The sequence below is a fragment of the Dipodomys spectabilis genome, unplaced genomic scaffold (assembly GCF_019054845.1).
Source record: "Dipodomys spectabilis isolate Male_0828 unplaced genomic scaffold, ASM1905484v1 ptg000058l, whole genome shotgun sequence".
Lineage (NCBI taxonomy): Eukaryota > Metazoa > Chordata > Mammalia > Rodentia > Heteromyidae > Dipodomys > Dipodomys spectabilis.
This window is the reverse complement of record NW_024870735.1, coordinates 2,294,831-2,310,000: the sequence shown is the minus strand read 5'-3', so window position 1 is coordinate 2,310,000 and position 15,170 is coordinate 2,294,831. Positions and strand designations below refer to the sequence as shown.

Genomic DNA, 15,170 nt, shown 5'->3' with positions numbered 1-15,170 from the left:
CGTGAGCAAGGGCCCACACACACCGGGATCCTCAGCTCCGGAGGGCCAGAACCCCCCTGAGCGGCACACCACCACGGGCACAGCGGCCCCGGAACACCGCGGGGCCCAGCACCCGCACAGCACCATCATCACCACCGGGCGGCGGCCCACACAGACGCTCGGGAACAGCATTGCCAGGGGCCGAAGGGGGAGGGGGACGAGACCCCCAAAAACCCCACGGCACCCCAAGCACGAGGCTGGGAAGCCACACACCAGACGCCCTCGCATCGTGGCCCGGCATGGGCTCCAGGCTCCACCACTCGACACACTGCATGCGAGGCAGGGGCGGGGACGGATCGGGAACGTCCTCCACTCACCACACCAGATGACGGCCAGGGAGAGGCCCCGCGGGACCCTCCCCCAGCTCGGAGGGGGGAGGCGCAGGCACGCAGTTACTGACGTGGGCAGCCACTAACGCTCAAAAGCAGGACAGGGAGTGGCAGGGCCGCGGGAGCCCATCGGGTGCGGGCCCCCACCAACCCAGCAGCGCATGCCGCTTCCCGAACGAGGATCGCTAGAGAACCTCTCCTCACTTGAGGGTGGCCTGCACCCAACCCCGACGGGAACCCCGCCGGGACCAGCACACATCAGAGGCGTCCATCCTTCCCACCACGGGGGCAGGGAGGGGTGGGGCAGGGGGGTTCTGCGGCAGCAGCAACACCAACCCTGGTCAGTCGGCCTTGCCGTGCGGGGCCAGAGCAAAGTCGCGCACACAGGCAGAAGCCCGCACAGGCCTGGCTCGCCTCCCACTGCAACATCTAAGGTCCCCCGGTGCAATAAAAGCCAGGTGACACGGCAGGGAAGACAAGCCAGGACCAGGGCGGCAGCTCATGCTGGGAAGCCACCACCCAGAGCAACAAGGGAAGAGCGCTCCTCTGGGGAACCGCCTCGACCCCCCCAGCAGAGATGTCAACCTCAACGGTAACTTCTCACTCACACAAGCCCCACGAACCCAAGGACGGCCGGGACACACCACAGGCAGCAGGCTGGCACAAGGCAGCGGACAATGCCAGGATCTGGAACGACACAGCCACTCAGCCTCAGACACCTGAGAGAACCAACCGGGAGCGTTCCGGGAGCACTGCGAGAGGGCAGAGCGCGAGGCGCGGCTTTTCACACCACACAGCATGGGCAAGCACGGAGCACCGACCCTCCCTCTCTGCGGAGAGAGCCGACCCCCGTGCCGATAAGGAGTCACAGGAAGAGAGGAGCAAGATCAGGGCGACCCCCTCATCCAGCGTGTACAAGTCCCGGACCTCCCGGCGAGGGCAGGGAGAGCGCAGCCGGACCCGGTTGCCGCACCCCTGCCTCCCCGCATACCACCGGCGCCGGCACGGTGGGACGGTGAGGGCAGGGGCCCACGGGCAGAACGAGAAGAGCGTTCCCATTCACCATGAATGTCCGTCCCTCGCCTGGCGCAGCTTAGGCCCGGGCCCAAAAGAGATCGCAACATCACCACATCAATCACACCGAGGGGGTGGAGAAGACAGCCACACGGCACTCGGGAGGCGGTGGCCCAGGAAGCTCAGCTCCTGAGAGGGGCCAACAGCCTGGGATAAAAGCGTAGCAGGACAGACACCCTTTCGTGAGTAACAAGCGAGGTAAAAAGAAAAAAGAAAAAAAAAACGAAAAAAAGAAATGAAAAAATACCACGGGCTTAAACGTCCCTGGCACTCGGGATAACCAGGACACCTCTGCCGGGCACAGGACCGAAGAAGCTAGAAAGGGAGAAAAGAAAAAAAAGAAAAAAAAGCCACGGACAGCGCTTGGGAGTAGCGCAGCTCAGCGGCCGACCAGGCCTGCCATCGGGAAGCGGCAGGTCGGGGGAGTTGGAGAGCTAGGGGCAATAGGAGAAAGAAAAAAAAAAGGAGCCACGGAGGTCGGGCGTGCCCAACTGCAGAACGGGGATGCCGCACACGCACAGGCAAGGCAGGACTCGCCCCCCCACTTTTCCTCCTCAAGCCAGCCACGGCGAGGGAAGTACACCGCACGGGCCTACCTACGCACCCCAGGCAACCAACCACTCTCCTCCTCGGCGTGCCGAGGCAAGGGCCAGAATCCGGCACCGGGAGCGGGGGAGAGATCAAGGACGACGGGACTCACTCAGCCGCCAACCACCAACCAACCACCACCACACCCACGAGCCACCACAGGGGCACAGGGCCTGCTCAGGGCAGCGGGAGCCCAGGGTGCGGGGGGAAGGACAGGGGGACCCGGACCGGGAAGAGACGGGAAAGGCCCGGCACACAGCATCTGAGAGAGCCCCCAAAGACCTGCTGACAGCCACTGGGACACAGCATGCCAGCACCCTCCTGCAGGTACAAAATCCTCACGTCACCATGCCAAAACCAGGTCCCCAACACGTCCCCAACAGAGCCAGCACGCACACACCCGGGACTCCCGGGCTCGGGTCCCCGACTCCCGGGGTGCTCCCTCCGCCTCGAGTTTTCCCCTACGCAGGGCCCACCGGGCAAGTCCCTGCAGATGGTAGGTAGGTCCCGGCCCCGAGGCTCGCCTCGGCCGTGCCCAAGGCTCCTCCCGCCGGAGAGGTCTGTCCTCCGGCCGCCGGGGCCATGGAGGAAGGCCACACAGGGCCGGCGACCCAGGCCCTCGCACCTGGCATGCGCCAAGCGCTCACTCGGAGGTGACTCCGGGGAGGGGGGGGGTCCGAGTCCGGGCCGGGACCAGCCCCACCACCTATCCGCTCACCCAGGGACCCTCTCCCCCGACTCCCGAGACGTCCCTCGTACTCTCCTTTTTTCGCCTTCAAAGACCAGAGTCCAGGGAGGGGAGGAGGACAAGGCCTCGGGCCCAGACAAAACTACTGGTCGACCCGATAAAGCTGCCACCCCCGCACAGACCGGGCACGGAAGAGAGAGCGGCAACGCATGGCCCTACCCCGTGCTCGCCTGCGGGCGCAAAGTCCGACAGAACAGCCGCCCCAGTCCCACCATCTGCCTGCCCGTCTTTTTGTTTTGGGGGGGGGGTTGTTTGTACGTTTTGTTTTCTTTTTCCCCCAGGTGGAAACCAGAAAGGAAAAAAAAAAACTCCCAAAGATGGGTCGGCTCCAGCAAGAGAGGAGCCCTCGGGAGGCACCCCGCTCACTTGTGAAAGTCCACCGCTCTCCCTCCCCACAACACACTCCCTCCCCCCGCCCCCACTCGCCACCCCTCACAGGCAGGGAAAGGGCAGGGGGAAGACCAGAGAGAGGTTTCTTCTAACACACAGAGAGTAGGTACGTCACACACACAGGTCTGGAAAACCACGGTGACAGTGCAATGGGAAGCGTGAGTCCACTCATCCATCACTGAATGACAGGAAAGCCAAACGAGAGCCACTGGCTGGGTGGGGAAGGAAGGGGAGGTGGCACCCGTGTGTCGCTTATCCCCGGGCACCACACCGGACGGAACGACCTTCTCACCAGTTCGTACTCTAGCCTGTCCAGACAGCTAGCCTTTTCTAATAGGCTCTGCCACTCTCTCTGAAGCAGGATTCGGGGCATGAGGCGATGAATCTAAACCCTACACATAGGCGTTGGAGGGTAGAGGCATCATCACTCACATGCCTGTGGTGGAGGACCTGGACCTGAGCGTGGCGGTGCACAGTGTGTGTGTGCGGGGCTGGGGGGAGGGCAGGTAGGGAACCCTAGGAGGAAAGACAGGGAGAGACGAGGGGCCCCGGCCCAAACAGAGTGGAGGCATCAGAGGGGCGATCCTATCTCCCGGGGGCGAAGCACGGTTAGAACCCACAGGCCCGGAGGGCGTACTTCTCTTTGGAGTTCGCACTGGGAACATACGCAGGCACAAGTGCCCCAGCACACACATCGCATCACAGACGGGTAGAGAGGCAGAGCCAGGGAATCAGGCATGGCAAACACTCTATTCCGTCAACACACACACACACACACGTTACGGTGTGTGTACAATATCCACAAGGTAAAAGTTTATTCATCTGTTCCCCAAAGAATAAGAATAAGATTATGTCAGTTACAGGGAAGTAGATCGATGGACTAGGAGCGCGTCGGGGGGGGGGGGGGGGGGCTGCCGGCGGCGGAGAAGGACCTAGAACAGGTGATGCCAGGGGAAGACAGACCGGTGGAAAGACAGACCGACCTACCGACCGACCGACCAACGGCACGGCACGTGTTTTCCCTCCTATGTGGATGCTAGACCTAAACTATAACTGGACATGGTAAGCTACACAGCACTCCGGGCAAACAGAGTGTGTGTGCCCCCATGTGTGTGACACACATACAGTCCTTTTGTCAGAAGGTGTAACTTCTCTGAGCATTTAAGATATTGCAGAGAAGACATAAGACGTAATATCCATAAGTGGCATGACTGTGAAGGTATTATAACAACCGGACATGTTAGGATTAAAGCTGGAATTAGGAGGACAGAAACGTACCTGTCCTAACGCTTTTGGTCATTATTACAAGTATATTTGGTTTAGGATCTTTCAAAACACATTGATTTATCCTTCTGGACATGATGGTCTATGACCACACTAGTAAATAGCCACTTCAAAGCCAGATCATCGGTTGGATACGTTTCAATTGGTTTATATTGCATCCTCCAATATTTTTTTCTTCTTTTTATTCTATCTTCTCGCTAAAGATCCAGTGGTATAAAGCTACTTTTATTCTCTTAATATTCCATAACTGAAGTGATCTGCTTTGTTTTGCAGCTTTCTCAGCTTAACTCACTGAGGCCTATTTAGTCACACATGATGAGAGGTCCAGAAACATCTTTGGGGCCACGGATGGCTTTTGTAAAGTCTATTTGGGGAAATAGCAAATATAATCTACCATGTCCTAAAATGTAACAGATTATCTCTATGGGACCGATAGAAATATCCAGATGTGCCCTGTCAACAGCCAGTTATTTTAATTTACTTAAGGGAAATCAAGTGAATAAAAGTCTATATAGTTCAAGAAATTTTATTCTGATACCTATATAAAAAGTTTACCTGAGTAGGTGAGGACATTGGTTTATATTGCAAGTGATTCTAGAGAAGACAGAGAAAAGAGAATAGAGGGGGATTGTCCCTTGCTGTTGGGTGTGGGGTGGGGTGGAGAAAATAAGGGAAAAAGAAGGCCACAGATTGGATTATTAGAGTGAAAAACCATGGTGAAAATGGAATGGGAAGCAAGTTTACTCACCAATCATGTAATCATTGTCCTAGTTCTCCAGACAGGTTGTAATCTTCTTTTCAGTACTGGTGCTCCAGCCACTCTAGAAACCATACATGTAAGCTTCCACTAGCGCTAGACTTTCCGTACTAATTGTAGTCTTGCGCGTCTTTTCACAACCCAGCTTCTCAATGCCATAATAACAGATAACTGGGGAGCCACATTAAAAAAATAGCCTTCCATGGGCTGGGAAGGCGGCTCATTGGTAGAGCTCTTGCCTTGCATGCCTGAGGCCCTGGGTTCGATTCCTCAGCACCACATAAGCAAAAAGAAAAAAGCTTGGAGTGGCGCTGTGGCTCAAGTGGTACAGTGCTAGCCTTGAGTTGAAGAGCTGAGGGACAGCATCCAGGCCCAGAGTTCAGGTCCCGTGACCGGAACCTCCCCCCCACAAAAAAAAATAGCCTCCCAGGAAATACAGGAGCCATTTAGTCAGCTTGCCCCACCCACACCCAGAAGGGAAGATAGAGGGTGGGTGTTGGCCTAGTAGGGAGGCAGAGTTCCACAGGTAACTGAGATAACTTTTGTTTTGTAAATGTAGTCATGGCAACGACTTAGTTGCAGTGTTGCTTAGGACCTTTTAGAAGAAACTGGAATTCCAAGAAGAGAAGGACTGTTATCAGGAAATGTAGGCAGGAAGCCTCTCAGAGAACTACCTTTTGCAAAGGCCAAGGCCTAAGTTAATGAGTGCGTAAGATAAGAACACTGCAAGAAAGCAATCTTAAGGTAGTGTTCTATACAGAATATATTAATAGACTTGAAAAATACAAGAAATATCACATGGAAATGATTCATACAAAACAAAAAATTGAAATGAATTCTTTATTTCTTCTTTTCTTCCTTACCTTTTTTTTTTTTTTGGATGTGAGGATTGAGCTCAGTGCCTGGGTGTTGATATTTACATTTTATTTTTTCCCCAAGGCAGCTACTAGTATACATTTTTGGGCAACAGCTCCACATGTGGTTTCCTGGGGAATCCTTAATCTCACAGTAGACTAAAAGACTACCCTGTTAGGCCAGCTTGGAAACGACCCTTAGATTTCTCTCAGCCTTCTAAGTAGCTGTGGGTTACAGAGATGAGCCAGCAGCATAAGGCTAATGGGGCTCATTTTGTACAGGGGAAATTGTCTTTGATTTGGAACTGGAAAGCTGTGCTATGTATCTATAACAACTGTAGTTTCAGGTCTGTTGAAGGTTTCCTCAGGGCTGATTAGTACTGTGTAATGCAGGACCACAAGGAGGGCAGAATCACATGAGGCGGCACTTTATGGTGCCAGTAAAATCAAGAAGCTCTCACTACCCGCCAAGTGTGATGGGTATTCCTTCCTTTCCCTGCCCTCACTCAGAACAATAGAACGACAGTGAGCAAACTCCATCTAGTGTCCACTTTCTGAAAATACCATGCTTGTGAATTCCAGTTTCCTCTCATGAAATGAATGAATCAAGGAAGGGTGGGGATGGGGCACTGTAGGAATTGAGATTAAAAATAATCATTGCAGGCACCATGAGACCAAAGTTTGAATTATAAGATTCTAAGGTATTGTATGAAAAAGACAAGAGTTTTGGCTCAAGGAATTAGAAATAGAAAAGAAAATGCAATCTGTGACTAAACAGGAGAGAAAATGAGAAAATATTGGTTTGAGTTTTGAATGTGATTGGTTAATTCTATTTTGAATGGTGAAGGCCAATACTCCATTTTAACTCCAGCTAAACTATTGTATTGTAAATCTTTTTTTTGTGTCGGTCGTGGGACTTGAACTCTGGGCTTGGGAGCTGTCCCTCAACTCTTCAGCTCAAGGCGAGCGCTCTACCACTTGAGCTACAGCGCCACTTCCGGTTTTCTGGTTATTGGAGATAGGCGTCTCAAGGTCTCTCCTGCCCGGGCTGGCTTTGAACTGCGATCCTCAGATCTCAGCATCCTGAGTAGCTAGGATTATAGGCCTGAGCCAGCAGCGCCCAGCTTGTAAATCTTTTAACTTATGCTTCTGTAAAAATTACAAACAGATGCTAACCCTCATAAAGGACACATTGTTAATTCCTCCAAGGGACAATCTGTCTTTATCTCTTTCTTTACTGTGTGGCTACACCTAAGCGTCTGGGGCACTATCACAGAACGTTTTATTTATATACGAGTAGTTTTCTACCAGTTTTGAGCCACAGCACCATTTATGGGTGTCTCCCGCCAATGGTGACTTTGAATCATGATCCTCCGATGTCTCTCAGCCATCTCAGTACCTAGGATTATAGGCTTAAGCCATAAGCACCCAGCTCAGAGACTAATTATGTTTACAGCAAAATGTACATTTGGAACTGAGAAGCTACAGTATCTAAATGATTGAGGTCGCAGCTCTACTACAGATTTCCTCAGGGTGAATTAGTATTATATTATGCAAGAGTGAAAACTGGCAGATATCAGTACTGTCCTGTGTGCTTCAGTCAGGCAGAACACGGTGCATCCAAGGTATGGTGCCAGGATAATCACTGATATGCCAGAGTCCAGCCATCACCAACGTTCTTCTCCCTCTCTAGGCAATGTTATGGTGAGCACTCGCCACCTACTGTCTATTTTCTGCAACTACCCAGGTTAGGAATTCCAGTTGTCTGACAGGAAATAAGCCAGAGAATTCTTGTGGGTCCAAAGGTGGGGTAAAAGGCAGGGCACTGTAGGAATGCAACAGAGTTCCACAGAGGTGCAACCACAGAACTCAGTCCAAGATTTGATTTGTCTTCTGGGCTGCCTGACACTCTCCACAGATTATTCAAAGCAGTGGTATTGGTACCAAGCTAGGTAGCAGAGCCAGAAAACAAGCAGTTCCCTCTCCCCCTTAGCCAACCTCCCCTCACACTTCACAGAGAATAAGAAATGGAGGAAATAAAGGGAAAGAGGGGGCAATATGGGTTATAGATTGAGGTATGAAAAGCCACTTCAGTTACCTAAAAACTGACATTTAATATGCCTAAATAATAGCAATGATCTTCACATAGTGATGACATATGATTTCAAATTAATTTATTGTCATATGATTTCGTGAAATTTTATCTCTTGAGAATACCGATGGAGAGAAAAGGTAAGGATAAGGAAAATCTCTCTAACCTTATCGCTTCTGGCATAAACATTTAACATGTTCTGGAAAGTAATTACTAGAAAATACAGTACATTTCCAACAGAGAAAGAATTACACTATAAGTTGAAGATATGGCATCGTTGAATGCACAGCATTAGTAATGCATGCATGATGCCTAGGTTTGAGATAAAGACATACTAATTAAATGTTACACATACAGTTTGTATACACAAACTGTATACACCTAATAATAGGATATCAAAATATATACAACAAATACTGCCACAGACATGGTTTGGGGATTGATGAGGAAGGAGAGAAATAAATAGAACAAATAAGGGCTGGGAAGATGGCTCAGTGGTAGAGCGCTTGCCTTGCATGCCTGAGGCCCTGGGTTCCATTCCTCAGCACCACATAAGCAAAATGAAAAAAGACGGAAGTGGCGCTGTGGCTAAAGTGTTAGAGCGCTAGCCTTGAGCTGAAGAGCTGAGGGACAGCGCCCAGGCCCAGAGTTCAGGCCCCACAACCGGCCCCCCCCCAAAAAAAGAGAAAAAGTCAGCCCGCCATTACATCACACCTGATCAACAATAGTACATAAGGCTGAGTAAGGCTTACCCAAAATCCCTCTTAACTTCAAATCACATGACTTTTCTTCACTCATTGCCTTTGCAATAAAACAGAGGCCAGAGGATCCATGCTAGTGCAGACTCTGACATCAGGTCACAAGAAGACAGACAGGTAGAGAAATCTGAATCCCACCTTGCTTTTGTCTCATTCCTTTTCACTGTGAAAGGGCCTTACATGCCTTCTCCTGGCTCTAGCTACAGTCCTTTTCTCCCTCTCAAGGACCAGCTGCAAGAGCACACTGAAAAGGCTGTGGGTCTTTCCTCAACATGACCTCCTCAACAGGACCATTAATTGACCCCTACTAAGCATGCTGTGATTTTCAAAATCAATGACTACTTAGATAAATTTAAAGTGCCAATAAGGTAGTAAAGAATTTCTAAATATAGTGATACAATACTTAGTAGTTCATGAGTTATGACAAAGCAAACCAAAATCTGTTTTTATTTAATTGACATGCTTGTGTTTGGCTTTGCCACTCATGCTTTAGGTTGACCTTGAAGTATGGGATGTCTACAATTATAATTGTTTTTAAGGTGGAGGTACAGCTCATCAGTAGAGAATCTAACTAAGGTCCTGTTAGCAAAATGAGTCCCTTCCCATAGCTTTAGTCCATTCCCTCCCTTCTCCACAGCTTAACATACTCCCTTCCTAAGCAACGCTAGGCCCACATAGTAAAGGCAGTACATAATCAACTTCCAACCCCCTTTACCTTGGGATGGCACTTCTCTGGGACCGATACCACCATATAAGGCAACAAGAACCCTTAGGGTGAACTTCAGGTTTGGGCAGTTGCAGGACCCTTATCTACTAGGTGGATAGGAGGCATAAATCCTAGTCTGACATGATGAAGTCCCTGGCCCACATGTGGACACCAGGGTCTCCACCTCCTAGCACCTTCTATCACCTCCTACACCTCCTAGGTTATATAGGTCACCCCAAAAAATAACCGGTGCTTCTTCTCATTCCTCCCTTGGGAGAAGGAGTCTTGCAGGCACTCTTTCCCCACCAATAAACCTTTCTTTGTTCTCTGTACCTTGCTGTCTGCATGGTTATCTGGCAAAGTATACTTAATATTAATTTTGCCATCAGTTCCTTTCCAAACACTGGAAAACCAAAAAACCAGACATCTATTTCTATATATGTGTACATATATATGAAGGCATGAAAAGGCCAACAAGTGTATTATCAGTCATTACTTCATTTACAAAGAAATGAAAGCACAGCACAAATACATCCACGAATCTCTCCTTTAAAAACAGCTTTGATGTTCTACACAATCCATGCAGATTTATGAAAAATACATATTTTAACATGTACCCTTTCATGTTCCTGTCCAAAAACGAATCTATTTGTCAGCGTGAAGAATGACAACATGTACTATCTGACCGGGCACTAGGCAACCTAATTTTTATTTCCTATGTATCCCAAACTTAAATCTACCAGGAAGTTATATTGCACCACCACCACCACCACCACAAAAGCTTAGATTTTCTCTGAAACACAGAATCACATTAAAAATTACCTTACAATTTTTCCAAACTTCAGTAGGTGGTATAAATGCTGCATGAATAACAAGCTGGCTATACATAAACTGAGGCCCCGGTGGGGCTTTTGTGTATTTCCTTCAACACTAGTTCCTGAAGCCCAGGGATTCCATTCAATGGTAATGCTCACGGGTTCTGGTCTCCATGGTGATTGGGCCCTGCATTCCCTCACATCTGGGTCTGCATTCCCGGTGAGCCAATCTGTGCGACCAAGCCGCATCTACTGACCCAAGGAGAAGCCGATTCGCTGAAAAGCCTGGGCTCCCGCAGGTTGCATAGACCTGTAGTGAATAAAGCCTCACACCATCGTGCTCTCGCTTGCACACTGGCGGCACCGGGGTGCGGAGCCCGGCCTGGTGCTTGCGGGGAAGGGTGGCCTCTGGGCTCGGGGTAGCGGGGTCGTGAACTTGGCTGGCTCATGTCTGGGCACGGATCCTGGTCTAAACTTGTGGTAGAGAATCAGAAGCGCTGAGCAGCAGGCACAACTCTGGCCAAGGCCTTGGTGGCACCGTCCCAGGAGCTGGATCAGGTGAGTCCACCACACCATGCCTTATGGAAACACCTGGTGGGAGGTAGCGGATCCTCCACTGCCCGGTAAGCCCCACTGCACATGCGCAGCCCTGCCCCCCCCTCCCCCCCCTCCCCCCCTTCCCCCCCCTCCCCCCCTCCCCCACCTTCCCCCCCCCCCCCCCCCCCCCCCCCCCCGCGTTGCCGGAGGTCAGGGTCCAGATTCGGTCCCCTAGTCAAGGTTGTCAGTGGCCGGTGCGGGGTGTGGTCGACAGGACCCGCAGGGGGAGCCCTGGGCAAAGAACTGGGTCCTTCTGGGGCTCTGTGTGGACCGGCTCCTGGGGCGTTAGTGGGTCATGGGAACCAGGGTTCGGACCGCAGCACCTAGCAGCAGAGCGGGATAGCGAACAGTATCAGGAGATGGAATGGCCCCCAAGTGTGCTGGGCACCCACACATCGTCAAGCCGCCTTCGTTGAGGGAAAGGCAGGGAAAGGCAGAGCGGCTCGGGGACAATCTTTCAAGAAATAACCGATTCGGTATCTCGTTAACTGTCATGGGAAAAGCTGCATAGATGAAATCGGAGGCAGGGGCTGGGCCACCGCACCCGCACCGGACCGCGGTGCACGCAGCTTCTACGTCCCTCCTGGCCATCTCCTTCCGCTGCACCCTCCTCCTCTCCTTTGCCCTTTTATTAAGGGATGATGAGGATGACTCTTAGTGGAGAAGGACTGTCCTGAGAGCAGCCCAGGTCTCCAGGGCCAGGCCATTCCACAGGCTGGAGCTGAAACTACTGTGGTGCTCAGAGCCTGGGTGCAGTGAATGCTGTTTCCCGCCAGAGGGCGCGCTCAGCACGTGGGCATCATGGGGCCCAGGGTGTAGTGAGCGCTGCTTCCTGCTAGAGGGTCCTCTGGGAGCATGCACATGCTAGGTTGTTCTGTCAGACTCCCTTCTCAGATAATGATTAGGAGAGTCACAATTAGGTTTGCTTCAAATAAAACCTAAAAGGAAATAAGTTCCATGCATGTATTATAATGAAAGGACTTGAAAAACAATTAGTATTGACCTGTTTTCTGTATGTTAAAGGCTGCTTGGATAGGTGAGGTGAACTAATGTAGGAGAAGTCAGGGTGATAGGGTTAGAATGCGGTACAGAGAAAAATGAAAAGTAGTGAAAGTAATTTTCATGATAGCGAGTACATATGAACAGACATTCCATGCTAATAAGTAGGTGATGAATGGTTAAATTAATTCAGATCATTCATGTGACTTTAGGAATATCAAGGTATAGAGATGAATATGGTTCTGGGGGTAATAATTTTCAGCATTATCAGAGATTAAAGCTTTGCAGGTAATGAGTGTAGTTATTTTACACTGCAAGAATAATACCAAACCCACAGCAGCTTCACAGCCTATCAATGTGAGAATATTATTAGGCAATGTAAAACACGGAGTAAAATGTGTGTTCAAGATTATTACAGTGAGCCAGGAGCTGGTGGCTCATGCCTGTAATACAAGCTACTCAGGAGACTGAGATCTGAGGATCATTGTTCAAACCAGCCCTGGCAGGAAAGTCCATGAGACTCTTGATCTCCAATAAACCACTAGAAAACCGGAAGTGGTGCTGTGGCTCAAGCGGTAGAGTGCTCACCTTGAGCTGAAGAGCACAAGGACAGTGCCTAAGCACAGAGTTCAAGCCCCAGGACCAAAAAAAAATTTTTTTTAAAGTACGCTATCATAAATAATGATGATATTATACTGTCAAAGCAGAGAGGAAGAATGTGAGACCGGAAACATCAGAGCTCAGCATGCAGAGTAGCTACCATTACAGGCATGAAACACCAATGCCCAGCTTAATAAGGAATTTGTTATTATAGAAATACTTAAGTAATTGTACAAAGAATTTCAATTCAACATATCAGTTTGTGAGTGCAATGTGTCATTACATTTACAAATAGTATTTTATGAAGTTGATGTACAAAGGGTTTTCATGTCCATACTTTAGATCATGAGTGCAATGCATATGATAGATGTCACCCGTTTTATCATTCTTGTCATCCCTTCCCCAGCCCCCATCACCTGTTTGTCTAGTTCCATTTTCACACATTTACATTGACTATCGTGGCTGCATTCATCTACCTTTCCTTTCTTCACTGGTCTACCCCACTTTCCTTGACTTTATCCTTCCACCCTTGTCATGCTATTCAGGTGTTCAAAGGAGTTACACCATTGGAATCCTTCCTGAATATACTATACTATAGTTCATGCTTTTGTGCAGGGTCCTGTTTTCCTTAGAAACAGCTATTATTCCAAGATCCATGACTTAGTGTGGGGTCAGGGTCAACATTTCACTAGTATGTTTCCCTAGGTGGTCAGATTTCTACCCAAGATAGAAGTCCTGTGGGTTTTGTTGTTGTTGTTCTTGTTTCCCCACATCCTTGCATTTTCTTTTTATTTATTTCTTGCTCTTTCTTTTTCTTTTTCTTCTGTCAGTCATGGAAAAACACTCTGGGCCTGGACCCTGTCCCTGAGAATTTCAGTTCAAGGTTACCGCTGTACCACTTGAACCACACTGCCATTTCCAGTTTTCTGAGTGGTTTATTGGAGACAGAAGTCTCACGGGCTTTCCTGCAGGGGCTGGCTTTGAAGCATGATCCTCAGATTGCACCATCCTGAGTAGTTAGGATTACAGGCAGGAGCCACCGATGACCAGCTCTTTGTGTGTGTTTGTGTGTGTGTGTGTGTGTGTGTGTGTGTGTGTGTGTGTGTGTGTGTGTATGTGTATGTGTGTGTGCCCCAGTCCTGAGAATTGAATACTGACACTTGAATTCAGGACCTGTGTTGTCTCTGAGCTTCTTATTTTTTGCACTCTGCCACTGGAGCCACAGCTCCACTTCTGGATTTTTTTGGGCAAGTTACTGGAGATGAGTATCACAGATTTCCTGCCTAGGCTGGCTTTCACCCTTATTCTTCACATCTCAGCATCTCAAACACAAAGATGGAACTTTAATAATAGCAAGCTATCATGTGACAGATGCCAATATATTAGGTTTGCTAGACAGACTACTGAGTTCTCAGTATCTCTAATGTGAGTTCAGACCTCCAAAACAGCAAGCAATAAACCATCATGACTGTCTCTGGGAATATACAATTTTTAAAAATATTCGATTACCAGCTGGGTGCCAGTTACTCACATCTGTAATCATCGATACTCATGAAGCTGAGATCTGAGGATTGCAGTTTTAAGCCAACCTGGGTAGGAGTCACTTATCTACAATAAGCTACTCAGAAAAAACTGTGTAGTGGCTCAAGTGCTTCAATGTGGCTCAAGTGGTAGAGTGCTACCCTTGAGCACAAACAGGCTCAGGGACAGTGCCTAGGCTCAGAATTCAAGACTTGGGACTGGAAAAACATTCTTCCCAGAGCCCCCACAAATAACAAATAGCTTCCTTTATAACGAAGGCTTACATTAACTATATTTATTCTCTGTACAATAGCAAATGCCACCTTATATTCATAAATCAAGACTTGCTTCAAAAATTCTATTTTGTAAAAATAGAAAAATGACAAATTCATAAATCAAAAGTGGCTTACGTTAAATAAAGAAGTTTCCAGTTAAAGGAAGAACAGTCCTGGAACTCAGAATTCAGGGCTCAGCAGGAGACTTGCTCCCACAGACCTAGGACTCACCTGACCTGTGGCTTCTCATATCCAGGAAGTCCAGAAGGATGTTGTAAATGATCATGAGGTTCATTAGGAATGTTACCAGGTAGGGAATAGTGCACTTGATTAAAGTCAGTAGAATTGGATGGGGTGATAAGCCGGGCTCAGGGCTCCTTCCCTGACCTGAGAGTCACCTCGGTGTGGTGTGACTGACATAAATGGTCAAATGTAAGCTGTCTCTAGTAAATCAGAAATCTTGATAAAAATCATTTATCAGAAGTGCAGGTAAGGGAACTAGGATATTTTTCTATCAGTGCAGGACAGAAGCAATGGTGTTTTTTAAACATTTATTATTATTGTTGTTATTGTTATCTTTAGGTGGTTGTACAAAGAAGTTTCCATTCTACAAGACAGTATATAAATACAAGTTGTCTGACAACATTGTCACTCATCCCTCCTAGCAATGGTGTTTTGAACAAGAAAAAATAATGTGTCAGCAGTGGTAGAATGCTTGCCTTGCAGGCATGAGCCATGAGTGGG

At 49.1% G+C, this 15,170-nt stretch overlaps 1 long non-coding RNA gene across 1 annotated transcript in view; it reads left to right on the top strand.

Annotated features, from left to right (window-relative positions):
• LOC122108365 overlaps positions 1–12,636 on the top strand; it is a 16,493-nt gene extending 3,857 nt beyond the window's left edge. The window contains exons 2-3 of the long non-coding RNA XR_006147550.1: positions 5,851–5,855; positions 12,625–12,636. This is a non-coding gene — a long non-coding RNA (uncharacterized LOC122108365). The remainder of the gene's footprint in view (positions 1–5,850; positions 5,856–12,624) is intronic.
• The last annotated feature ends 2,534 nt before the right edge of the window (positions 12,637–15,170 follow it).